Source organism: Halichoerus grypus, chromosome 12 (assembly GCF_964656455.1).
Source record: "Halichoerus grypus chromosome 12, mHalGry1.hap1.1, whole genome shotgun sequence".
Classification (NCBI taxonomy): Eukaryota; Metazoa; Chordata; class Mammalia; order Carnivora; family Phocidae; genus Halichoerus; species Halichoerus grypus.
The window spans coordinates 46263209-46290969 of record NC_135723.1 but is presented as its reverse complement, the minus strand read 5'-3'; the positions used below and the strand labels follow the sequence as shown (position 1 = coordinate 46290969).

Sequence of the window (27761 nt, the reverse complement as noted above, 5' to 3'; positions counted from 1 at the left end):
TTCTGAAAATTGTGAACAAACTTGTGGGAAACTGGGGAGTCAAAGATATGCAACCTATCATCTTATTACTAGATTTCAGGTGAAAAATGATGACGTGACCCATCATGCCCCTTTATTAGGGTTTTTGATTCTATAAATTTAATCATGATTAAAAATTGTTTTTTAATATTAGATGCCTGGTAGAACAAATAAGCAAAATTTATCTTTATATTGAGAGGCCATTTTGTTTTAATGGTGCTATGTCATGAAACAAAAACGTATTTATTAATATTTTCTTCTTCTGGATAACAACTTCAGATTCCTTGATTGCCATTGGTCAGTTCTTCCTGCAGCAACGTAAGTCATTCTGTCTGCTGGGTTCATTCTGTTCTCAAGTGGTGTTTGATTCCAAATAGTAGGATGGCTCTGTTGATGAGTGTTAACCTAACTAAAAAGATACCTTTTTCAGATAGCCAATGTTCAAAGCAGATGTACACAATAAAATAATATAATAAATGAGCTGTTTAATGAGAATGGCCAGTTTCTTCACCATCGATAACTTTCTAACATTGAAAAGTCTTGCACATGAAAACAGAAAAATTAGAAGGCAACTGAGGGCCTTTTGCTGACAGAGTCTGAAAATTTAACTAGACCATAAGCAAAGTATATCTCTATGTGCACAGGGACCTTCCTATAGCTACCAACATGAAATTAAATCAGAGTAATGCCTCAAATTGTATTCATTTTCCTAATACTGGTCATACTTTAACATAGATTTTTAAAAAGCAGTTCTCAAAAATAGAGCTTAGCATAAATGCCATCACACACAAATACACACATTTTTCAGTTTTATAGTGATGGATAATCTTGAGCCACTGCTTCCAGTCCTAAAACAGGGGTTCTCAAAATGTGGTCTGCTGGGGATCCCTTTCAGCAGGTCCTTGAGATCAAAACTATTTCATAATAATTACATTCTGTGTAACACTCATTCTCTCATGAGTGTACAGTGAAATATTCCAGAGGCTGCATGTGATATTGCAACAGAAATAGATACGCAATTCCAGCTGTCTTTTCTAAAACCAGACATTAATGAGATTTGCAAAAATGCGAAACAAGACCACTCTTCCCACTTATTATTTTTGTTTTAGAAAACACTTTTTATAAAAACTTTCTATTTATGTTAACATAGAATAGGTTCATTGTTGCTCTTCTAAATATTTTAAGTGCCTCAATTTCCATTTCTAATAGGAAAAATATTAATAAATTACATTTAAAAATCTATTGAGTCCTCAGTAGTTTTTAGAAGTATTTGAGAAATTCTGCCTTAAAACACAATTAGCCTTTACGACACCCTTCTTTCATAAACTCAGATTAAAAGGAATGCTCTTCAGTATTACTTTTACCTGGTGCCAGTCCTGATGTTTCCTTTATATCTACATTTTTTATCTACAGCAACATGGGCACTGAGTAGGAATTCAGTAAATACTTATTGAGTGATAGGCAATGTTTTAATTAAAGAGTAAAGACCATATAGGTTTTCTAGGAGCTTCACAACTGCAGATACTTCCCTTGCTGGAAATGTCATTAGAATTCTATCAGATTTCTTCCAATGAAATTTTTCCTGACACTGTGGCAAATTACTTAGAAAAATAATACTCTAAGCACTGCTAAAGATAATGAGACTGTTCGGCCTAAAAGTCATGATAGATATCATCTGGGTGTGAATTTTCATTTTAATTTATTCAAGGAGTTCTCTGTTCTTTCCCCAGTAATGCCACAGTGGAGCTAGCTGTCAAGTGGCCTTGGTAATGTTCAAGACTGTTCCACCCAGTATATGAGGATTAGGGTTTTTCCCACAACAGGCACCAGAAATCAACAGCATTGTACAGCTCTTCCATGTAATTCTGAGTCATGCTTGCTCTGGTACTGGATCTGACACATTCTCATTTGAATTAAAACTGAAAACTTGTCAACTGAGATTGTTCAGTAGATCGAACTTTTTCTTAGATACTCTAGGGAGGAGAAATACCAAACACTGAATTCGTTCTCCCACACTTGGGTGTAGGTTTCTTTCTCTCCATTACTAATAGATAAGTGTTAGCATTTTGACTTCCAAGTTAGTCTCAAATGTCATCTTGATCTCATAAAAGAAGTCTCCACTAGGAATCCTTTCCTTAAATGCTGAAGAGTAACTCAAAGCAAAGCAGTATTTCCCATTTTTGGACTGGTCATTAATTGTGCCATTCTGCCTATCGCTCTAGAAGGAAAGAAGTTTCTAATTAGCTGGATACCATGAAGTTCAGTATGTCAAGAGTAGAGTCCCATCAGATAAATCCAGCCAGTAAGTGATCTAAGTGTAGGATGACATTACCTCCACACAACCCAACTCTACTGAAATCAAGTTCACCTTTTCAACAAGTGCAGGGTGGTGTGATGTGCAGAAACAGCTCAAGCTAGAAAGATCTGTATTTTGATCCCAGCTTTGATACTTACTGGTTTGTGATATTGACAAGTTAGTTTTAACCATTCTGAGCCCCACTTTCCTTTTTGTAAAATAAGAACAGCAATGTCTACCTGGAAGGACAGTTCAGAAACGATTTAGAAAAATTCTAGCATGTTAACTGTCACATAGCAGACAGTATATAAATAGCAATTATTATATACTAATAAGGTAGATTTTTTTGTTGTTGTCATTTTACATAAGAGTATCTACTGATATAGAGAGTTTAAAGAAAGCTGGAGGAGATGAACTAAATTTGCCTAAGAAGTCCAAGAACCTGATGGGACAAATGAGATCAAGAATTCAATCCTCCTTTTAAAGAGAAAAAGGTTTTGAATATTTCAGATAGACTAGGATGTATGCTAAATTATGCTATATTTTTGGCCGATACAGGTAGGGCAGCAAACGTATCATGGGGAAACCTATATCCAGTAGCAGTCATGAAATCATGCAGAATTTAGGGAAAATGCTTGAGTTCATCTCAAGCTACTAAGCAAAAGCAAACACAGAACCAAATAACTACTACCTTGAGAGATTTCTTGGCTGGAGAACAGGAGCAGGGTGGGCAGATGAAACACTGGACTTCATTTTAATTTGGATAGATGGGTTCTTGGGTGGAACCCTGGTGGGCACCTCAGTTAGAAACAGTTATCTAAAAAGTAGCAAGTAATTTTAGTAATCTTCGATTAAACCAGTGCTATCTGATCATTTTTCCTTGTGCATAATTTGAGATGACCGTGTAGAGATGCAGTAAGAAAGTGGAAATATATTTGTCCAAGCTTCTTGGTGCTGGGAAAGTTACTTATTGGTATTGTAACCAGAAAGAGATTATATCTACACCCTCATGATTACTTAAATAATTTTCTGTGATGTTTACAGACACAACCTCAAATGAGGTTTTACTTAAAATTACTGAGAATACAAAAATTATTCTGTAAGCCTATGTGGTATTTAAAAAAATCTAAGAGTTGTATCAAGATCAGTTTATTAAATAGTTATAGACTAGATCTTTGTCTAGAGCAATCTCCATAGATTAACCCTCAAAACTAGAATCTATTCATCCTCTTACAACCATCACTATCAAAAATTTATAAAGTTCTCAGGATATTATACTCTATCACAGAATGTTCAAACCCTCGTTAGCACTTTAGTTTAGCTCAGATTCCCTAACTCTAGGTGGTCTTGCAAAAATAAGGAATTTTCTAGACCTTTACAGTAGATTCTTCCCCACGGAGCCTCATATTCACCCCTTCCCCAGGTTAACACCATCGAAATGCATTTCTGCATAGGTTCCCCTGAATCCTGTCGGCACATATTACATGGGTACTGCAATTTCTTTGGAGTATAGGCTATTTCTTGCTGGCAAAGGGCTTATGCTTCCCTGCTCAGGCTGTTCTAAGGTTTGATTTTTGTTGCAGGGCCCGGCACAATGTGTGGTGGTGGTAATGTGTCTTGTGGAAAACAGACATCGTCTTGAAAGGCATTGTTAACAAAGATTCATTATAGGGTTCTCCTCTGGCAAAGAGCAATGGACTTCTGCTATCAGACAAGAGGTTCTGGGAGACAAAGCAGGGTTCAGGTTCTCAAGCTCACCCACTGAAATGTCACCATCCAGGTGTCAGAATTCCACTCCTCCATTAAAACCCTATTGTTGACAGAAGATTTATTGTGGCTGGGAATTTAGTCTCCCTTTTGGTACATAATCAACCCCTGGGCCTTGATGTTCAGCAACTCTGCCTTGCGGCTGCAGGAAGTAAAAACCTCTTTCACAGCTGCCAGACAGACCCTCTGGCTTTAGAACATCACTTCTCAGTTTGCAATTAACTGCATGCTACCTGTCATTTTCCTTTCAAAGTCCCCTGTGCCATTAAAAGCAGTTACCCTACTTTATTATCCTCAAATTTACCATTGTCCTGTAATGATCAAGAACCACAGGTACTTGATGTCTAAACGCCTTCCCTCTAACTATACTTCTTCCCAATTAACAACATTAAAGTTTGAGGTGTTGTGATGTCGCTCCATGCCAGAAGTTACTATCACATCACACCACTGTCACCAGCAAAAGGGGTCCTTATTTCTTTTACACAGATGAGCAGTTTATTTCCAAATCATGTCCTAAGGGTTTGCTTTCTAGAACCACTCTGGTTTCCTTGAAAACAGACCCTGAGACAAAGATTAAGTACTAGTCATTTATTTGAAGATGGAATTCCAGGGGGGAGGAAAAACCGGAAAAATGAAATGAAACAATGTGATGTGTGTATGTGTTAGCTTTTGCTTCCTGAGAAGCTCTTCACATGCACAGGCCTATCATCATGAGAAATCTACAGAAAAGATGAATAGAGAAATTGTGCCTTGGAAAGTTCCATCAAGGGGAGAAAAAGAAAGATAATTTGTCTACACTGTTTCTTCTCATCTCCTGTCTTCCACTGGTCAAAGTTCTCCCCAGTTGGATTTAACTCTCTCATAATCTTGGGTCATATATACCAGCGCCTTGGTTGGAATATAACTACTTGAAGAAGATCCATGCCCTATCATGTGACATTTTATCCAAGTTCAGAAGTGTTGAGAGATTCCAGACTCCGGATGCTATTGGTCTCAGATGGCAAAAATATTTGCCAAACACAAGGGGTTGGTCATTCAGGTAACTGCTGGGGTGAACTATTTCACCGGAAGCTCCAGGAGACAGTTGAGCCAAGAAAATCTGAAAAAGGATGTAGTACAGACATGCTACTTGATGCATGACTTTCTGCAAGAGTGATGAATTTAAAAAGCAGAAACAGTAGTTATTTAAAAAAGCCCTTCTTGCCTAATATTTGAGACAATTCCTACTTTCAAGGTGAGTAACACTTGATGATAATCATCAACTGTTCCAGTAAGGGTTTAGGAAAGTAGAGAAGCAGAGAGCTGTGTAATTAAGCCTCCTGACCACTTTGCAGATTGTTGGAAAAGATGTTTGCTCATATATCAAGGGTAAAGACCATATCAGAGCAAGGAAGAAGAAAACAAAATGCTTGAAAATATAGATCAGGTCTCTTAGTTTCAGTGAAGCAATTCACAATCTAACAGTTCAACTATAGGCAATCCTTCCTAATATCTTTCAGTTATTAAGTGATGGGTAAGAGAAGGCAGAACTTGCTCAGAGCCAAATGAAGAAGAGAACAGAGCAGAAAAGGTGATAAAAGCCACTAGCTAAGACTATGCTCATGCACCATAGCAGTGCTTTTCAAATTTTCATGAGCATACAAGTAATATAAAGATCTTATTAAAATACAGATTCTGATTCTGTGGTTTTAGGGTAGCTCTAAAATGTCCCCAGGTGATGCCAATGCTAATGGCCCCGAGATCACATTTTGTAATATTAAAAAATACTATGTAATATTAATAGCTATTATAGATGATACTTAAAACTACAGCAGAAATTCTGAAAGCCTTAATTCTTTCCAGAAAACAGGAGTAAGTACTGTTTTATAGTCTGATAAAGGGCAGATTTCTGAAATAGCATCCCCAAATGGAAAAACCCAATCAGTTACCAGAGTGTGGATGAGAGAAATAGGCAGACGGAGTATAATCTAAATAAAAATGATCTGTGCTATTGCAAAGGTCAGGAAAAAGGAACCCAGCGCCAGTGGGGAAAGAGCACAGGGGCTTAAGGCATGAGCTGCTCTTGGCGCTGACATAGTAGGTTCATGTCAAGTGGGATTGTAGCCCCTACTTCCAAACGGAAGCAGAGATGGAAGGAATTTGTGTCTCAGTATGTCTCAGCATTGGTCACAAGTGGCTGTGGTTTTAAAATCACTTAAATAGAAAAACTGAATCCATAGCCCATCATGGAAATTAAAGAGATTAGAATTGTGTAGTTTAAATAAGCAGAGTCTCTCAGTTGTTTCACTGTCTTGCTAGAATCCCGATATCTTAGAAACCTTCAGAGAAGAGAAAAACACTGTCAAAGTTGTGAACCCAGATCCTAAAAACTGTGTATGTGTGCACGTGCCTGTGTGTGCATATGTGTGTGTGTCAAGGCTGGAGGTTTACTGACTATGATCAACTTTAACTCCCTTGAAACACTTGCCTAGTACTTTGTATAGCAGGTGTATGCAGAAATTTATATGAAAATAAAAGCAGAAAAGATTTAATTCTTCTATTCTCCATTTGCTCTTTGGAGACAAATCCAACTTGATTCTCTAAATTCAGAAAACTGTTTTCCCAGGGATTTTTCAACACTGAAGAGTAAAAGAACAAAACTTGAAGGGATGCTATGAATCGAGACTAAGGATTCCCTCTACTCACTCACATAGACAAGGTGTGGTCTTAAAATGGATCTTTAAGATCTGTAACACCTAAGACATTTTGAGTAAGTTTACAAAGATTGTAAACTTTACTTTGTGCTTTGTAAGACCATACTAACAACCTCTTGATAAAAATCATCACTCTGAGTGCCTAAGTTCACATGTTCCTCTCATCGTGCAAAACAGGGTAAGAGTTCCTGAAGATTTCTAGAACAATTGTAGTAATAATCTTATGTACAGAATTAATGAAACTGTCTTAAATAACTAAGTCTAAATTTAATAACTTTACCAGATAGTTACACCGAAGTTTGCATCTCTAAACCAGAGATTTCTCTTGATCTTCACACTATATTTAGTAAGATATCTTCTCTTTGATACCCTGTGGGCACCTCAAACTGAACACATTCAATCTTACAGTCACCGTCTCATTCCCTACCACTGAAACTTCTTTTATCCTTATTGCATTTTGGTTAGTGTTAACCTCATGGACCCAAGGATCCAAAACCAGAAATCAAGGACTCACCTTAACTTTGTCCCTTTCATTTCCTACATCAAATCTTAAGTGATTCTTTAAAATACTTTCAATACATGTGAAATTTCCATTATAGATCCTCATTATCTTCCAGATGATTGCAACAGCTTCCTAACTGGTTTTACCACCTCTAGCCTCAACCCCTTCTCGAAAGAACAGACATGCTACCAGTCTATAATTTAAATCTGATCATGTCTCTCACCTGGCAATAAAATTTTATTGACTCATTTTGCATAAGGTCACGTACAAATTCTTTAAGGTGGAATGTTGGGTCTTATGTGATTTGTTTACCTAATTTGACATCTCCCAGCACTCCGATAACTCTTGATTCTACAAAAGCAGGACACAGATTCCCAAATACATTATGTTCTGTGCCTTTGACTTTTCCTCCCTAATTCTCTGGACTGGAATGCCTGGAAATTCATACTCATTTTCAAAACTCAGCATAACCATTATTACCTAAAAGCAGCCTCTTACTCCCAAAATTGGAGTTAACCACTCTTCTTCGGTGCTACTTGCAAATTTTAAATATAATTCTGTCATTTTATTGGTACATTCTGTGATAATCTGTACTATGTCCCCAGTGATTGTAATGTGCAGCCAAGAAAGAGAGCCAACATTAACAGATTTGAGAGACAGTACTGGAAATGTATAGAACTAAGCATTGGATAAGTAGCCTCTCTCAGATTTAAAAGGAAGGTAGGGTAGAGAGAAATAATCCCGAAACATGCACACATACACCCTCTCTGTGTGCAAAGTGTGATGCCTTTTCATGGATGTTATCTCTTTTATCCTCTATTCTCCTCTGTGTGGTCTTCATTACTTGTGGGTCAGCCAGCCAGGTAGAGAAATAGAAAACCCGCTTTCTGGCACCTTATCTCCTGACATTTGGTAGCTGACAGCCTGGTTCTGAACTGAAAGAACACAAGTGGCAAACGAAGCACTGATGTGCAGTCCTTCCCAGCAGCCACTGTTCAGATAGAGTTCTCTTAGAATGGAGAAGACATGCAGCTGATCTAGTTTACCCATTACCTGTGAGTGTGAGTATCCTTGAGCATGAAGGTAAAATAATTTCAGTCCTTACATACTGCTCTCAAATTCCTCCAAATTTTCTCCCACCTACACCTGTAAGGGAAGCCAACAATAAACTGCAAACCAGCTCATCTGTAATTCTACCTTTCTCTGCTCTTATAAACCATGGGGGGAAGAAAGGTTAGAAGAAGCAAAAGTACTAGTATCATTATAGCCTTAAAAAACTGTAATATCGAAAATGTTGGATATATATCATTAAATATTTGTCCAAACCCACAGAATGTACAATACTAAGAATGAACCCTCACAGTAATTCTGGGCTTTGAGTGATTACAGTGCACTAATGTAAGTTCGTCAGCTTTGACAAAAGCATCACCTGGTGAGAGATGGTCATGTGGGAGGAGACCATGCATGGCGGTGGGGGGGTGGGCAGAAATTATAGGTGAAACCTCTGTACCTTCATTTTTTCTGCAAACCTAAAATTACTCCAAGAAAATAATAAAAAAAAATTCCCTTTCAAATTCTCATGTGACCATGATGGGGTTGGGGGAGGAGGAAGGAGGCAGAAAAGAAAAAGAGGAAGAGGCAGGAGAGAAAGAGGGTGGGGAAGAAGGATGATGGAGGTTGAGGGGAAAGAAAAATGATGTCTGAGAAAAGCCTGTTTAGAAAAACGTGTAAATGTCCTTACACTTCAGGGGCGCCTGGGTGGCTCAGTTGGTTAAGCGTCTGCCTTCGGCTCAGGTCATGATCCCAGGGTCCTGGGATCGAGCCCTGCGTCGGGCTGCCTGCTCCACGGCGGGGAGCCTATTTCTCCCTCTCCCTCTGCTGCTCCCCCTGCTTGTACTCTCTCTCTCTCTCTCTGTCAAATAAATAAAAAAATCTTAAAAAAAATGTCCTTACACTTCAGAAGTTTAACCCATTTCATAAAGTACTGCCATGACATCTTAGGGAGAACTTTTACAAATGGGAAGATAACAAAAGTTCTGACAATATACACCCTTGAAACTTCGTGCTTCAGTGTCAGGGATTTTTACCAAAATGATACTTTTTGGAGTACGTGTGTGGTGTCCAAGAAGTCTTAAATCGGAGAAGAATTTACAGATTCAGTGATAATTTACAAGTTAAGAGTAATTAAGGTTACAAATATTCTGAGAAAAAAAAAATTTAGGGAAAAGGGATGTCCAGGAATAAATTATTTTTCAATGGTAAAGCTTTGCAGTTTAAAAGATGAACCAGTCTACATAAATTAGATCTCCAAGTGAATACAATATTTAGTCTAGTTTCAATCTTTTAGTCAACACATATTTATTAAGCACGACAATACTGACAGGTACCATTTCCAGGCCTTGGAGGTCAACAAGGCAGATAAAGTCCCTTTTCTCATCAAAGTTTGCATTCTGATGGGGAGGCAGGGAATGGTTATCAACATATAATTTCAGGTAGTGTTAAGCCCAATAAAAAATATTCTCAATAAATAACAAATATTACCTAATTGTATTGGTGGTAGACAAAGCTTGGTATTTCCAGCATAGAAGATTATGGGTATATAGAGACATCATAATAGTTTCACAGCCAGCACGATACTAAACCAATAATGGTTTATGGGTTATTTTATATGTCTTATAACCACATAGCTTTCACTCTCTAGTTCCTGGTACGTGTTTATTTTTTTCTTCCAAGCAAATATTTAAAGCACACACAGTCACAGAATGCTATAGTCTACCTTGTGGGGGCAGCACAATTTTACAGGCATGATCTATTACACAAACTACGCACGCGCACACACACACACACAATCTCCAGGGAAAGTTTGATTTGCATGTTTCACGGACTTCAGAGAAATCTCTCCTAAGAGCCTCCTTAAGATAATCAAACTATGCATTGGGAATTTGGATTGTCAAGTAAATAAGGTTGACCTAATCTGAATCAGAAAAGGCTTCTACTTGTCATTTTCAAGACACATCTCTATGGTCATTTACAAAAGGCTTATAATTTTTTAAACTTATTCAGAGTTTTTTTAAAAACCTGAGCAATTTCGGGGCGCCTGGGTGGCTCAGTCGTTAAGTGTCTGCCTTGGGCTCAGGTCATGATCTCAGGGTCCTGGGATTGAGCCCTGCATCAGGCTCCCTCCTCTGCGGGGAGCCTGCTTCTCCCTCTCCCACTCCCCCTGCTTGTGTTCCCTCTCTCGCTGTGTCTCTGTCAAATAAATAAATAAAATCTTTAAAAAAAAAAAAAAAAAACCTGAGCAATTTTGCATCTTATGTGAAGCTTTATGTGCTGTGTACATATTAGAATGAGGGGCCAGGCAATGTTAAAAGTATAAGGGGGGTACTACAAAACTGTGGTCATTTCTAGATTTCCTCAGGGTGAGCTTTCAGAGGGATTCAGGAAACAATTTAGTTAGTATGAAGGATTTAATTTCAGTCCTTTTTCTTCCAAGCATCTTAGAAATAAAGGTAAGAGAAGTATTGTCAGTGCTCAAAAAATTTCACACCTGCCCTTCTCCTCAGTCTCTTTAAAAACACACCAGTTTTAAAAGAGTCCTGATTTCCAGAAAGGGTAAAAGTCCTAACGACCACTGGTTTAGAACTGGTTTATCGTTAAATCACTTTGTAAAATGCAGACTTGCACAGAAAAACATAAGCTTTGACATTAAACAGAAAAGAAAAATCCAAATAATGTTTGAGTATTTCATTCAAAATACCTGCAGTAAAGCCCACCGCCACATACCAAGAGGTAGAAGAGAGGAAGATTAGAAGAACAGCATGGAAGAAAATAACTCCAGATGGCAAAGTAGTTAAAATGCAAGCCAAGGGAATGGCATGACTTTAACTATAAAGCTGTGCCCCTTAGAATTTGCTAGAACACGCAGATCTCAGCAAACATATTAGAAACATGAGACGTGGTAAAACAATTTCTACTTACTATTTCTGTGGGGACATGGTGCAGGTGAGTTGGCCACCCAGCAGGTGAAATGAGAAAACTAAGTACTAATCCCAGGATTGCCACCAGATTGTGTTGTGCCCTTGGCATGCTGAACAAACATCTGTAAAACTTCATTGTTCCCTTCTTTTAAGATCCTCAACCCTGAACCACAAAAGCAAGGGGAATGCTAGTGGGCATTTCATAAATGCTGGTCCTGATAATGGCTGTTATGGGAGGTAACTAATGATTAAAAGGAAGGCCATTTATACATACGTGTCAATGCTGACTGCTGTCGTAGGCTCTACTTCTGTCAAGGGAGTCAAGAGCAAACTTTATGAGAACTATATAGACTGGGGAATAACACTATGACATCTGGTATGGAGCCAGCCAAAGACATGGGAAAGACTGGAATCTTCCTGACTATTTCATGACCAGCACCAATATTGGTCTAGATGTTTCGTTGCTGTTTTTTAAATATACATAGGTAACTTAACTAAGTAGACACTATGCTAAAAATGTCCTTTCGTGAAATAATACAATTTTATCTATTATCCTTAATCAGAGGAATAAAGACTAGTACTTACTTTTATCTATTGAACATTTGGGGAGTGGAGTACAAAAGGGAAAAGACGGACACACTAATACAATGGGAGAGAGAAGTACATTTCAAAGATGCATGCTTTCATGGGCCACAGCTTTTTAAAAGCCACCCTACTGAGATATCATCCACATACCATAAAACCCATTTAAAGTGAGCCAAGCATAACATATAAAGAAGTTGAGTCACTATGCTATATACTTCAAACTATTATAACATTATGTGCCAATTATACTTAAAGTATAAAATTCAGAGATATTTAGTGTATTCACAAGATTGTACAATCATCACTGCAATCTGATTTTAGAACATTTTCTTTCCCCCTGAAGAAGGCCCCTGCCCTTCCACTTTGGCTCACCTCACTCCCAGCCAGAAGCAGGGACTAATCTAATCTGTCTTTATAAAGCTGTATATTAGAGGGTAACTGGGTGGCTCAGTCGGTTAACCGTCTGCCTTCGGCTCAGGTCATGATCTCAGGGTCCTGGGATCAAGCCCCACATCGGGCTCCCTTCTCAGTGGGGAGCCTGCTTCTCCTCCTCCCTGCCACTACCCCTGCTTGTGTTCTCTCTCTGTCAAATAAATAAAATATATTTTTTTAAAGCTGTATATTACAGACACATCATATAAAAGAGATCATACATCATTTTTTGTGACTGGCTTCTTTCACTTAACGTACTTTTTTTTCAAAATGTATCAATATGTAACTATGTACCTGTCCTTCCTTCCATTATAAGGCTGAGTAACAGTCCCTGCTGTGGATGTAACCCACTTTATGCTTTTATCAGTTGACAGACCTATGGGTTGTTTATACTTTTAGCTTTTACCATTTCTGGTTCTCTTTCGAGAACTCTATTATTCCTTATGAGGCAGATGTTCTAGCAACCTATTCTCTCAGGTTTTATTTGGTAATATCTTTACTTCACCTTCATTTTTGAAGGATAGTTTTACGAGGGTTAAGATTTTTGACAGTTTTTTACTTTCAGCACTCTGCCTATGTCTTCCCACTGTCCTCTGATCTCCACTGTTACTGATGAGAAGTTAATTGTTCATGTTATTAGAGTTTCCTAATACACAATGAGTTACTCTTTCACTTGCTTTCAAGATTTGCCTCTGTCTTTCAACATTTTGACTACAATGTATCTGGTTGTTGATCTCTTTCCATTTATCCTGCTTGGACTTTGGCTTCTTGGATGTGCTGATGGATGCCTTTCTTCACATTTGGTTAAGTTTCCAGCCATCATTTCTTTGACTTTTTTTTTTCTGTCCCTTTTCCTCTTTTCTCTCCCTCTGGTACACCCATCACGTACATTTTTGCATCCTTAATGGTGTCCCCCTGTTTTATTCACTTTTCTCTTTTCTTCAGATTGCCTGGTCTCCAATGATCTATCTTCAGGTTATTGATTCTTTCTCTGACCTCGAGTCTACTGTGAAGCTCCTCCATGGAATTTTTCATTTTGGTTATTTTACTTTTCATCTCCAGAATTTCCAGGTGTTTTTTTATTTATTTATTCATTTTTAGTTCATAAGTTTATTATGAAAAGCACTGCACTGCTCTTATGCAGTAACATGGTCTTCTAGGAGGGGGAGAAAAACAATTCTGTTCAAAACCACTCACCAGATTCTGACAATAACAAAAAACATGAGGCTGAGATTTGAGAAGGGAAATAAACTGAGTGCAGACAAATCATACAATTAAATTAAATGGTATCCCTGAAAATAAACAAAATGATTGCAAAACTCCCAAGTAGAGGGAAGGCCTTGGTACTTATTTTTAAAAATGTTCATAAAGCTCCAGTGATCGTTTGCTGCTATCCTTATCTACAGCCACGCTGAGTAAAGCTATAGCTAAATGGAAGTTAAATAGTATTCACAAGGTGTTAATGTTTACATCTTCTAATCTGCAGTCTCTCAGAGAAAGCAAAAGTAACTACAAATAGTGCTACTCCAGAAACTGGTTTCTTCACCAACAATGTCACTTGCATGCAATGAATTGGTTCATTCTGAAGTGGTCACGGCTGTTCATGACAAGAAGCTTTGTATTTTTATGAGGCACATCTAATGGTCCATCTGAAAACAAGTATTTTGAATGTTAACTATTCTCTGACAATCTGGAGTTACTGTTGCTCTTCCCATTTCCATTAGGTCAATATAAGGTTTGTGGTAACACTGTACAAGTTTAAAATTTCATTACAGGAAGTGGTCTGGGGTACTATGAGTAATATTTGGCTCGCCTCTGCTGCGTGCTGGGTCACACTGCAAGAAAGCATTTTAGAGTATCCTCAAGTTCCATGATCGCAGCCTGATTACCATAAGGATAACAATAGTTTGGAGCAGTGAAAATCGTTACTACATACATTCTGGTCGTGGCACCAGTTACATCCATCCATCGCCAGCTGGTGAGCTCTGGACACCAGTGGGAGGCCACTGACATGATTAAATGTTTCAGAAATGTCTTGCCCAAAGTTGTAACCAACTCCTTGACGGGATATACCCCAAACCCCCTGATCGTCTGGATCTGACACAGCAAGTCACACATTGGACCCTGATGAGGAACTTCCAGGCTCTCAAGCCCTCTGATGTGATCCAGTGTAGCTATGGATGGTGAGAGGCCACCATGGAGACAGACTAGCTGCCCATCCATGAAGGCAGTGAAAGGAAGACAGTCAAAAAGATCCGTACAATATTTCCAAACATTCGCATTTCCATATTTCCTTAAACACTCATCATAGAAACCATATACTCATGTGATCTGTCTGCTCTCATGATGTCCTCGAAGAATGGTGATGTGTTCACAGTAACGAACCTTAACAGCTACAAGCAGAGTAACTGTTTCAACTGAATATCCTGTCACCATAATCTTCCATAAACAAAAATCTCCCATAATCTCCCACTCTCCCATAATCTCCCATAAATATCCTCTGTCAAACATAATCTCCCATAGTTTGTATTTGATGATTTGCCACCAATTCTAGACAGTTCCATGAGATCATGAAACTGCCCATGTACATCTCCACAGATGGTGACTGGACATCGAACCTCTTGTACGTTGGATTCTTCTGTCAGGATCTCTTTAGCCTTTGTGGCTGCTGGTGGCTGCTCCCTGCAGGACCGGTCCCCGGCCGCTGCCATCCTCCCCTCCTTCTAGTCCCGGAGCTCAGTTCTCTGTAATGGCGGCCGCCTGCATGGTGACATCATTCCAGGTGTTTTTGTTGTTGTTGTTGTTTAAGATTTTATTTATTTGACAGAGAGAGACACACACACAGTGAGAGAGGGAACACAAGCAGGGGGAGTGGGAGAGGGAGAAGCAAGCTTCCTGCCGAGCAGGGAGTCCGATGTGGGACTTGATGCAGGGCTCGATCCCGGGACCCTGGGATCACAACCTGAGCCAAAGGCAGATGCTTATCGACTGAGCCACCCAGGCGCCCCCCAGGTGTTTTTTAAAAAATAATTTTTATTTCTTCATTTATACTCTGATGAGGCATTGTCATCATACCTTTAATTCCTTAAGCATTATTTCTTTTAATCTTCAAACACATTTATAATAGCTGCTGTGAAGTCTGTTTGCTAAGTCTGCTATCTCACCATGTGGGCCTGTTTAAAAGCAGTTTTTATTGCCTACGATTTTTTCCTATGTATGGATCACACTTTGTTGTTTCTTTGCAGATCTCAGGGTTTTGTTGTTTTGTTTTTTTGAAAGTAAAGTATTTTAGATATATTGTAGCATATCTGGATACTGAGAACTCCCTGGGGGTCATTCCTTTCTTTGTTTGTGGGGTCATTTATTTGCTTAATGACTTTGTTGAACTACTTCTGCAAATTTTAATTCCTTTCCAGTGTTCAGGCTCTCATGTTCCTACTCAGATTTCTTTCCATTGTTTTTATCTCTTGGTCTGGCTCTGTAAAAGTCACCCCTGGGTTGGCATAAGCTACTTATTGGCTTGGAGGCTGCTAACACTCACTTCTAGGAGTTCATGTGTTGTCACATATTCCTTCAGGGACGAGTAGCTTAGAGATCCCCATCTGGAACTCTCCCAAGAGGCAGTAGCTTGGGGTATGCATTGTTTCCCAGACTATCAGGGACTAGTGTGATTTTATTTTTATACCTAGCTTTCTAGTAGTCCCTAGGTGAGAGTGGTTTATCGTTCAGTTTATGCTTGGTCAGTTTGTGTGTAAGCCGCGTACGGCAGTGAGGGTTCTGCCCTCTGTTGATGGGCCGTGTGCCATGGGGAAATGCTTACAGTCGGCCCCTCTGCTGAGTGGTTGCTACAGAGCGGACGCAGTGCAGCGCATGCGTATAGTCTTCTTGACCTCCAAGACGGTCTATGATCCTAGGATGGCTCTTCTTTTTCTCTGGTTACCCTCTCTCTTGGCTGACCTCAACAAATTTTACATTGTTTTTAAAACCACCCGGAGGCATAGAATTTTCCATTCTGGGTTCCAAATTGAGCAGATTGCCTCAGCCAGAGCTGCAGCTCCTTCTTCTTATGGCCTGCCTTTCCTCCTGGGCAGCATCTTCGCACCACTCACCACTGCTGAGGGTAAGAACCTGCTTTTCCAAGAGTGGCACCCTGGTCTTTAAGTGGCTGCAAGGAAAAGGGCAGGATGGCTGCCCCTTGGCCTTTTGACTTGCCCTTCCTGACATGGAACTTTTGCCCTACAAGGGAGGCAGGCCAAGGACAAGAGGGGTAGTGGTATTTTCAGCCTGCTGCATTTGGGGTGAGCTTCTGCTTTCTGAGTAGCGATTGGGTGAAAAAGGGAAACCTGTTTCTCTCAACTGTATTTGCCTGGGTAGAACTTCGGCAACACGAGGTTGGGATAAAGGTGAGAAATGGAAACACTGGCCCTTGACTAGGAGCTCAGGGGAGGGCAGGAGTTTCTCTTCTTGGTAGCATCTGCCCAATGTAATGACTAGAGGTTCTGTAAGGGAGAGCTAGGAGCTGGGGGGTTAAGGGAGCAGTTTGTGCAAGGCTCAACTGCCACATTTTTTGTTGTTCTGAGATTTAGTACATTTTCTAAATGAATGTTTCTCCATTCATTCACAGTTTCCAGAGACTTTAAATGATTTTATTTATAATTTTTACCAATTAAATTGGTGTTTTGCTGGAAAGAGTGTTCAAGTATCTTACTCTGCCATTCTGCAAGTCTCACCTCCTTCACATTCCAGAGCTTCATATTTAGCTAAGTAGCATAAATTTATACTCTGAATTGTACATCCTTTTCAGATTTCCACTCCTGCCTGACAAGGTCAGGAATATGAAATAAGAATAGTAGAAAAATTGTCCCTGAAATCGGAGGGGGAGACAAACCATTAGAGACTATGGACTCTGAGAAACAAACTGAGGGTTCTAGAGGGGAGGGGGGTGGGGGGATGGGTTAGCCTGGTGATGGGTATTAAAGAGGGCATGTACTGAATGGAGCACTGGGTGTTACACACAAACAATGAATCATGGAACACTACATCAAAAACTAATGATGTAATGTATGGTGATTAACATAATAAAATTAAATTTAAAAAAAACTTAACCACTAAAAAAAAAAAAAGAAAAATTGTCCCTGGGGGGTACATTTTAATATTCTGATAGATAACTCCCATGACCAGTTATAGTCCTCCACACAAACTCTGCAAATAAGGTAAGTATATCCTGAATAAGACACAGGAATCAAAACTACTTCTGACTCAGACTTTGGCACTAGAGGTCCCTTCCGACTTCTAGGCACCCACAACCTGTTTAGGAAGGAATGACATTTATTTTTTACACTAAGATTTTATTTCTATTTCTATTTCTTTTTAAACTGATTTTCTTTCAAGTTGATCAATATTTTTGAAGAATGATAATGCAAGTTTGGCTTTTTTTTGTTCTTTCTTTTATTCCCCTTTTCAAGAGAATCCTTTCAAAAGATATTAAATGTCAACCCAGGTGATAGGTATCTTCAGCTGGAATCAATATCCACTTGCTGACTATTCATCAAAACAGGTCACATCTCTGGTGAATTCAAGGGCTGACAATTGCCTTCAAGAGCTGAGCAAGTCTAAGTTTCTACAGAGTGTATGTTTGGTCATTACATTAGGTTGGCTCCCAAGCCTGATAATTCAGGCTTTGGATTGGTAGAGCACTGTCTGTCTTGCTTACATGGTATCTGTGGAAGAAATTCATTCCAGAAAGGATACATTATGGTTATGAATGACACCACTGAAACCACACAGCAAAAGAAAATTCCAAGATTGGTTCTTAAATGGGCAAGGTTAATGAAACTCAAAATTCACAGTTCAAATGCACCAATGTTACTAAATGTTATATTAAGTATTATCCTTAATACATAAAAATAAATATAAGCAACACTGTTTCCCATTTTTTTAAAATTACATGTCATGTTAGTTGTGGTTGATAAATATTTTTAATAGTGTCTTTTTCAAATACTCACTTTTATTTTCACTTTAAAAGAAATTTTGCGCTAGAAAAGAAAAGCTATAGGTATGCTGGCAGTGACTGTATAGGGTAGTATGGTACATAAGGTTGTTTTCTCTATTTTCTAAGTTTATGGGGAATTTTTTTTTTTTTTTAAGTAGGCTCCATGCCCAGCATGGAGCCCAACACAGGGCTTGAACTCACAAGCCTAAGTTCAAGACCTGAGCTGAGACCAAGAGTTGGACACCTAACCAACTGAACCACCCACGCAGGTGCCCTTTATGGGGAAAGTCTTTTATGTATCAATATTTACTAGTGCATATAGGCACAAGTAGCCATTAATATTGACATAAAAATACAAATATTTATAAACTACATAGTAAAAACTAAAATATCCTTTGTAAAGACGTCCTAGAAGTGAAAAGATCTGGAATGCTAAAATGAAACCTTATCTTGCTTCTCAGATGTGTCTGAATGAAACTTTAACTCCAGTCTTTATTTACTTTTTAAATTGGCACTATCCAATAGAAACATAATGCAAGCCATTTATTTAATTTTTAATTGTCTGGTAGTCACCTTGAAAGAAGGTAAAAATAAAAACATGAAATTAATAATCATTTTTTACCATCTATCTAAAAAGTTTAATACAAAAATTCAAGTCATTTATAAATTCAGATTCTGTTAAAAATCATTTTAAAACTTTTGTTATACATTTAATTCTCATTTTAGCCAATTCATCCTGTTTACTTTTTAATTTTGATTTTAAGGGGCTAATTTAATTGATTCTCTTTGTTGAAAGAAAACATCAAACTCTGATTTTATTGAAAATGTCTCTTTACATTGTCCACTTTATTGTTTTAAAATTGTTACACAAAAATAAATTTTCTGGTTTTGCTGTCCTAGTGACCTGCAATTACCATTCATCATGAAATTTGTGGCATAGATTCTTTTTTTTCTCTTCACTATTCTATTAACAGCATCTTCACTCAATGCTGCATCAGGAGCAAGACTTCATTTCAAATTTAAAAATGTGTCCGTACTTATGGTGTAAGTAAAATAATGATTTACTTTTAATTTTGAAAATAATTAGTATTTCAGTTTACTTACTCAAATTATATAGGTATTGGGTAAATTAAAATTATGTGAAATTAATATTTAGTTCCTCATCACAATGGTGAGTGGTTGCTATAGTTCGAGATTAGTGTTCACCAACTCTTACTAATTAAAACCAGTTAAATGCTACACTGAGATATCCCTCATTCTCCTGAGCTAATCCCTCCTGCTAATTCCCAAGGATTGTATTTATACACAAACAGCACTGCTGTGAGAACTGGCAACCGCCAAAGCTCTGGAGCAGGTAGACAAGTTGGAGCTTGCAGGAGAAGTTGGGACACAAGGTGTACCAAGCTGTTGATGTGGGACCACGAAATCATGCTGGAGGACAAGTCTGTAAAAAGCAGTTGCCTTTGTGTAGCTACTGCCCCTTTGAGCAGCCAAAGGTCTCGTTCTGGGGCCTGGGAGCCCCTGCAGTTCAGCAGGGCCAGCAGTCGGGATGCTGAATACTGGGAAGGAAGGACACGCTGGAACCTGCAGTCACACATGTGCTTGGACCACAGCTCAGCACGCTAAGCTCCTGAGACCAATCACTACTGCTATCCTTCCCCTCCCCCCCACCTTTTTCTTCTGGTCAATTCTAACCCAATGCCACACAGGGAAGGGGCTGTGGAGAAACATAATTCCAGATTAACCAAGCTGACACAGGATAAACGACCATAGATGATGTGTTCAAAATCTTGCCCCTAAAATAGAGAACACTTTATGACTTTTTTTTTCTCAAATTACTATCAGAAAGACAAAATTCCAGGTTCTTCTGTAATATTGGGAATAGAGTCATACTGACTTCGTGACAGGATCTCTACATAGGGATGTAGCTAAATGTTTAATTTATAGTTTCCTTGACTGAAAAAGACTAAAAGCTATGCTTTTTCTCAGTACACATAATTTTGGTGATCATTTGCTAATCTTTGAAAAGATTCTGCCTAAAGAACACACAAGTCAGGCAGGGAAGAGATATTTTAAAATAATTTAATATTCCCTTAGTCAGGAGGTGCCTGAGTGGCTCAGTCAGTTAAGTGTCTGCCTTTGACTCAGGACATGACCCCAGGGTCCTGGGAGCAAACCCACATCGGGCTCCCGGCTTGGCAGGGAGCCTGCTTCTCCCTCTCCCCCTGCCTGCAGCTCCCCTCCCCCCCACTTGTGCATGCTCTCCCTCTATCAAATAAATAAATAAATAAAATCTTAAAAAAAAAAAATATTCCCGTGGTCAGGATACTGCTGTTGAAAGAAGATCAAGATTGCCCATTGCAAACAAATACTCATATATTACAATGTAAATACTATCTTTTCAAGGACAAATAAAAGTCATTTGTATTTTTTGAGTAGTACAAAAATGCTTAAGGAGATCTAGGGAAAGAACATATACATGGGCTCTAAAGAAAAGATTTTATGTAAGAAGTACTGCATACTTCTCCTGACAGTCACTTGATCTGTAATTGACATAGCCCTCAGAACAAGAGAATTACAGTACTGAAGACCAGATTGATTAGTAATTATCTATTAGCATGTTTTTTTGCAAGAATGGTATTTCATGGAAATAAATCTGAAGGTTACCTTTACTCTCAAAATTAATGTTATCCTAAACTGTTTTACTTTTCTACCTTCAGAGATTTTCATTTAACCCTAAGGCTAAAGATCTGAAAGCTTCTGTGGACCTTTCAAACTTCTAAATGGTCAAGGGATTAGAAAAGCTTACACATGGCTTCAGGGGAGTTAAGAATTTCATTTCTGTTCTGTTCTTTGGCTGGGGAACAGTCAGTACATGAAACATTCTTTAACTGTCTCAGGTAGGGTAAAATAATCGTGTTTTATTTTGGTGAACGTTATTCTGACCAAACTTTACCCCTCTTGGTGAACTAACAAAATGGCTAAATGGAAAAGAAGGACATTTCTGTTCTGTTGTTCTGTTTAAATATCATTATGTTTGGTGGTTTGCTTTGAGGAAAAGGATGATTTCCACCAGAAAAACCTCTCCATAAGGCCAATGCCAAGGAAGGGAGAAGGAAAGTTTTCACAGAGCAAGAGGTGCATATATCATCTGATACCACCTACATCTCTTCACTCCTACCTGTTGCTAATCTCTCCATGCCCCTTGCCCTCTGGCCACCACAATATACTTCCTGGTATACCAAGAGCTATTCCTAGGACACCAAAAGAATGATGTCAGCTAGGAGCACAAAGTATCAGAGGCTTTTCAGTGATTAAACACTAAGAGCTCTCATCCTTTAACTAAGAAACCCTTAATGGAGAGACACACAGTGTTCTCAACCTTCCTGTGAAGAATGCACAATGAGAAACTATTCAGCAGCAAATACGAACTATTCTCATGGAAAAGGAAAGATGACTCCAGACAGGAAGCTAAGAGTCCAGAGAAGGAGCCAAAAGCCTAGAAACCCACTCCCAGGAAGCAAAACTGGACCCTGGATAGAGCTGTCAGCATGCACCCAGCTTTCAGAATTGCTTGGAACTGAGGAGGAGCAAGATGGCAGAGGAGTAGGAGACCTAAATTTTGTCTGGTCTCAGGAATTCAGCTAGCTAGGGATCAAACCATTCAGAACCCCTACAAACTCAAAAGGAGAGTGAAGAAAAGAATAGCAACAACTCTCTGAACAGAAAAGCGACCACTTTCTGGAAGGTAGGACGTGCGGAGAAGTGAATCCAAGGTGATACTCGGGAGGATAGACGGTGGGGGAGGGGGCCTCTGTCAGCCGCTACCAGCAAGTGATAGAGCCACGGAGCACAAAATCAGAACTTTTAGAAGTTGGCTGTGCTGAGAGACATCACTCTGGTGGCTAAGCAGGGTGTGGAACCCTCGTGGGACAGTGTGGTCTCAGGAACCTCAGGGTCACAGGAAGACCAGGGGTGCCTGAGTGCGGCAGAGCTCCCAGGTTTCGGAGCAGGGAAGCCGGCTACAAAGATGGATCCGAGGCGCGGGCCCTCAGCTCGGGGTTGCTTAAACCGTGATCTACGGCACAGTCGGGCCACTGCTCTTCCAGCAGGGACCCAACAAGCGGCAGATCCGGGGAGACTCCCCTGCCTCCCTGGGGAGGAGTGGAGTGGGAGCACACCGCAGGGATCTGCTGGGTTTGGAGACTCCACACCGGGTCAGGTACCAGAGATAGAAACGCTTGGTCACAGGCTGGGTGAGCACAGAGTATGCCCGGAGACCGGGGAGATGGGAGTGATTGACTGCTTTTCTCTGGGGGCGCACTGAGGAGCGGGGCCCTGAGTTCTCAGCTCATCCAGGGCGGAGATTGGGAGGCTGCCATTTTCACTCTCGTCCTCCAAAGCTGTACCAAAAGCTTGGAGGAAACAAAACTCCCGAGATCAAACCCAAGCAGATTACTTAGCCTGGACCAGCAAGGGTGGGGCAATTCTGCCTCTGGCAAAGATATTTGGGAACCACAGCAACAGGCCCCTCCCCCAGAAGATCACAAAGAACAGCCAGCCAAGACCAAGTTTACCTATCAATGAGAAGGGCAGAACTCCAGCACTAGGGGAATACTGCACATAGAATTCATGGCTTTTTTCCCCCTGATTCTTTAGTCTTCCAAAGTTATTATTTTTTATTTTCTTTTTTTTCCTTTTCTATTTTTTTAATTCTTCTTTTTCCCTTTTTCAACCAATATCTTATCAGTCCCTTTTTCAAAAATCCTTTTTATTTTTCATTTTTAGAATCATAATCTATCCCTTCATTGTAGTTAACCTTATTTTTGGTATATATATAAGTTGTTCTCTAAAATTTTGGGATACAGTTTCTACTAACAGACCAAAATATACCTTAAATCTCTAGAGTAAGGCTTTGTTCTAGTCTCCTGCCTGATCACATTCTCTCCCTTTTTTTCTTTTTTTTTAAATTTCTTTCCTTTTTCAACCAACTTATCAATTCCTTTTATAAAGTCTTTTATAATTTTCATCTTTACACTCATATTCCATCCCTTCATCGTATTAACCCTTATTTTTGCACATATATAAGTTTTTCTTGCTTTAAAATTTGGGGAGGCAGTTTCTTCTAACAGACCGAAATATGCCCAAAATCTAGTGTGTGGCACTGATCTATTCACCAGCCTGATCATATTTGATCATATCCTTTTTCTCTTTTCTTTTTTTTTCCTTTTTCTTTCTTTCCCTTTCTTTTCCCCCAATTTTGGTTCTCTTCTAATTGGTTTAGTATATATTTTTCTGGGGTCATTGTTACCCTGTTAGCATTTTGTTCTCTCATTCATCTATTCTCTACTGGACAAAATGACAAGATGGAAAAACTCAACTCAAAAAAAAGAACAAGAGGCAGTACCGACTGCCAGGGACATAAGTCAGAAGTCGGGACTAAAGTTCAGAATGACGATTATAAAGATACTAGCTGGGCTTGAAAAAAGCATGGAAGTTATTAGAGAAACCCTTTCTGGAGAAATAAAAGAACTAAAATCTAACCAAGTCGAAATCAAAAAGGCTATTAATGAGGTGCAATCAAAAATGGAGGCTCTAACTGCTAGGATAAATGAGGCAGAAGAAAGAATCAGTGAGATAGAAGACCAAATGATGGAGAATAAAGAAGCTGAGAAAAAGAGAGATAAACAACTACTGGATCACAAGGGAAGAATTAGAGAGATAAGTGATACCATAAGACAAAATAATATTAGAATAATTGGGATCCCAGAAGAAGAAGAAAGAGAGAGAGGGGCAGAAGGTATATTGGAGCAAATTATAGCAGAGAACTTCCCTAATTTGGGGAAGGAAACAGGCATCAAAATCCAGGAGGCACAGAGAAGCCCCCTCAAAATCAATAAAAATAGGTCAACACCCCGACATCGAATAGCAAAACTTACGAGCCTCAAAGACAAAGAGAAAATCCTGAAAGCAGCTCAGGACAAGAGGTCTATAACCTACAATGGTAGAAACATTAGATTGGCAACAGACCTATCCACAGAGACCTGGCAGGCCAGAAAGGATGGGCATGATATATTCAGAGCACTAAATGAGAAAAACATGCAGCCAAGAATACTATATCCAGCTAGGCTGTCATTGAAAATAGAAGGAGAGATAAAAAGCTTCCAGGACAAACAAAAACTAAAGGAATTTGCAAACACAAAACCAGCCCTACAAGAAATATTGAAAGGGGTCCTCTAAGCAAAGAGACCCTAAAAGTAACAGAGACCAGAAAAGAACACAGACAATATACAGTAACAGTCACCTTACAGGCAATACAGTGGCACTAAATTCATCTCTTTCAATAGTTACCCTGAATGTAAATGGGCTAAATGCTCCAATCAAAAGACACAGGCTATCAGATTGGATAAAAAACAAGACCCATCGATATGCTGTCTGCAAGAGACACATTGTAGACCCAATGACACCTCCAGATTGAAAGTGAGGGGGTGGAAAACCATGTACCATGCTAATGGACATCAAAAGAAAGCTGGGGTGGCAATCCTTATATCAAACAAATTAGATTTTAAACCAAAGACTATACTAAGAGATGAGGAAGGACACTATATCATACTTAAAGGGTCTATCCAACAAGAAGATCTAACAATTGTAAATATCTATGCTCCTAACATGGTAGCAGACAATTATACAAGCCAATTAATAACAAAAGCAAAGAAACACATCGACAACAATACAATAATAGTAGGGGACTTTAACACCCCCCTCACTGAAATGGACAGATCGTCTAAGCAAAAGATCAACAAGGAAATAAAGACTTTAAATGACACAGTAGACCAAATGGACTTCACAGATATATTCAGAACATTCCATCCCAAAGCAACAGAACACACGTTCTTCTCTAGTGCCCATGGAACATTCTCCAGAATAGATCACATCCTAGGTCACAAATCAGGTCTCCACCTGTACCAAAAGACTGGGATCATTCCCCGCATATTTTCAGACCACAATGCTTTGAAACTAGAACTCAATCACAAGAGGAAAGTCGGAAAGAACTCACATACATGGAGGCTAAAGAGCATCCTACTAAAGAATGAATGGGTCAACCAGGAAATTAAAGAAGAATTAAAAAAATCCATGGAAACCAATGAAAATGAAAACACAACTTTTCAAAATCTTTGGGATGCAGCAAAGGCAGTCCTAAGAGGAAAGTATATAGCAATACAAGCCTTTCTCAATAAACAAGAAAGGTCTCAATTACACAACCTAACCCTACACCTAAAGGAGCTTGAGAAAGAACAGCAAATAAAGCCTAAACCCAGCAGGAGAAGCGAAAAAATAAAGATCAGAGCAGAAATCAATGAAATAGAAACCAAAAGAACAGTAGAACAAATCAACGAAACTAGGAGTTGGTTCTTTGAAAGAATTAATAAGATTGATAAACCACTGGCCAGACTTATCAAAGAGAAAAGAGAAATGACCCAAATCAATAAAATCATGAATGAAAGAGGAGAGATCGAAACCAACACCAAAGAAATACAAACAATTATAAGAACATATTATGAGCAACTATATGCCACCAAATTAGATAATCTGGAAGAAATGGATGCATTCCTAGAGATGTATCAACTACCAAAACTGAACCAGGAAGAAATAGAAAACCTGAAGAGACCTACAACCACTAAGGAAATTGAAGCTGTAATCAAAATCTCCCAACAAACAAAAGCCCAGGACCAGATGGCTTCCCAGGGAAATTCTACCAAACATTTAAAGAAGAATTAATACCTATTCTTCTGAAACTGCTCCAAAAAATAGAAATGGAAGGAAAACTTCCAAACTCGTTTTATGAGGCCAGCATTACCTTGATCTCAAAATCAGTCAAAGACCCCATCAAAAAGGAGAATTACAGACCAATATCCCTGATGAACTTGGATGCAAAAATTTTCACCAAAAATACTAGCCAATAGGATCCAACAGTACATTAAAAGGATTATTCACCACGACCAAGTGGGATTTATTCCTGGGCTGCAAGGTTGGTTCAACATCCACAAATCAATCAATGTCATACAATACATTAATTAAAAAAAGAGCAAGAACCATATGATCCTCTCAATAGATGCAGAAAAAGCATTTGACAAAGTACAGCATCCTTTCTTGATTAAAACTCTTCACAGTGTAGGGATAGAGGGTACAAACTTCAATATCATAAAAGCCATCTATGAAAAACCCACAGCTAGTATCATTCTCAATGGGGAAAAACTGAGAGCTTTCCCCCTAAGGTCAGGAACACGGCAGGGATGTCCACTATCACCACTGCTATTCAACATGGTACTAGAAGTCCTAGCCACAGCAGACAACAAAAAGAAAGAAAAGGCATCCAAATCGGCAAAGAAGAAGTCAACCTCTCACTCTTTGCAGATGATATGATACTTTATGTGGAAAACCCAAAGGACTCCACCCCAAAACTGCTAGAACTCATACAAGAATTCAGCAAAGTGGCAGGATATAAAATCAATGCCCAGAAATCAGTGGCATTTCTATACACCAACAACAAGACAGAAGAAAGAGAAATTAAGGAGTCGATCCCATTTACAACCGCACCCCAAATCATAAGATACCTAGGAATAATCTAACCAAAGAGGCAAAGAATCTGTACTCAGAAAACTATAAAATACTCATGAAAGAAATTGAGGAAGACACAAAGAAATGGAAAAACGTTCCATGCTCATGGATTGGAAGAACAAATATTGTGAAGATGTCAATGCTACCTAGAGCAATCTACACATTCAATGCAATCCCCATCAAAATACCATCCACTTTTTTCAAAGAAATGGAACAAAAAATCCTAAAATTTGTATGGAACTAGAAAAGACCCCAAATAGCCATAGGAATGTTGAAAAAGAAAAGCAAAGCTGGTGGCATCACAATTCCGGACTTCAAGATCTATTACAAAGCTGTCATCATCAAGACAGTATGGTACTGGCACAAAAACATAGATCAATGGAACAGAAGAGAGAGCCCAGAAATGGACCCTCAACTCTATGGTCAACTCATCTTCCTCAAAGCAGGAAAGAATGTCCAATGGAAAAAAGACAGTCTCTTCAACAAATGGTGTTGGGAAAATTGGACAGCCACATGCAGAAGAACGAAACTGGACCATTTCCTTACACCACACACAAAAATAGACTCAAAATGGTTGCAAGACCTCAATGTGAGACAGGAGTCCATCAAAATCCTAAAGGAGAATACAGGCAGCAACCTCTTCAACCTCAGCCGCAGCAACTTCTTCCTAGAAACATCGCCAAAGCAAGGGAAGCAAGGGCAAAAATGAACTATTGGGACTTCATCAAGATAAAAAGCTTTTGCACAGCAAAAGAAACAGTCAACAAAACCAAAAGACAACCGACAGAATGGGAGAAGATATTTGCAAAAGACATATCAGATAAAGGGCTAGTATCCAAAATCTATAAAGAACTTCTTAAACTCAACACCCAAAGAACAA

The 27761-nt window shown here is 39.0% G+C and overlaps 1 pseudogene; it reads right to left on the bottom strand.

Moving 5' to 3' along the window:
* Nucleotides 1-14100: 14100 nt before the first annotated feature.
* Nucleotides 14101-14981, bottom strand: LOC118523117 (serine/threonine-protein phosphatase 2A catalytic subunit beta isoform-like; annotated as a pseudogene).
* Between the last annotated feature and the right edge of the window lie 12780 nt (nucleotides 14982-27761).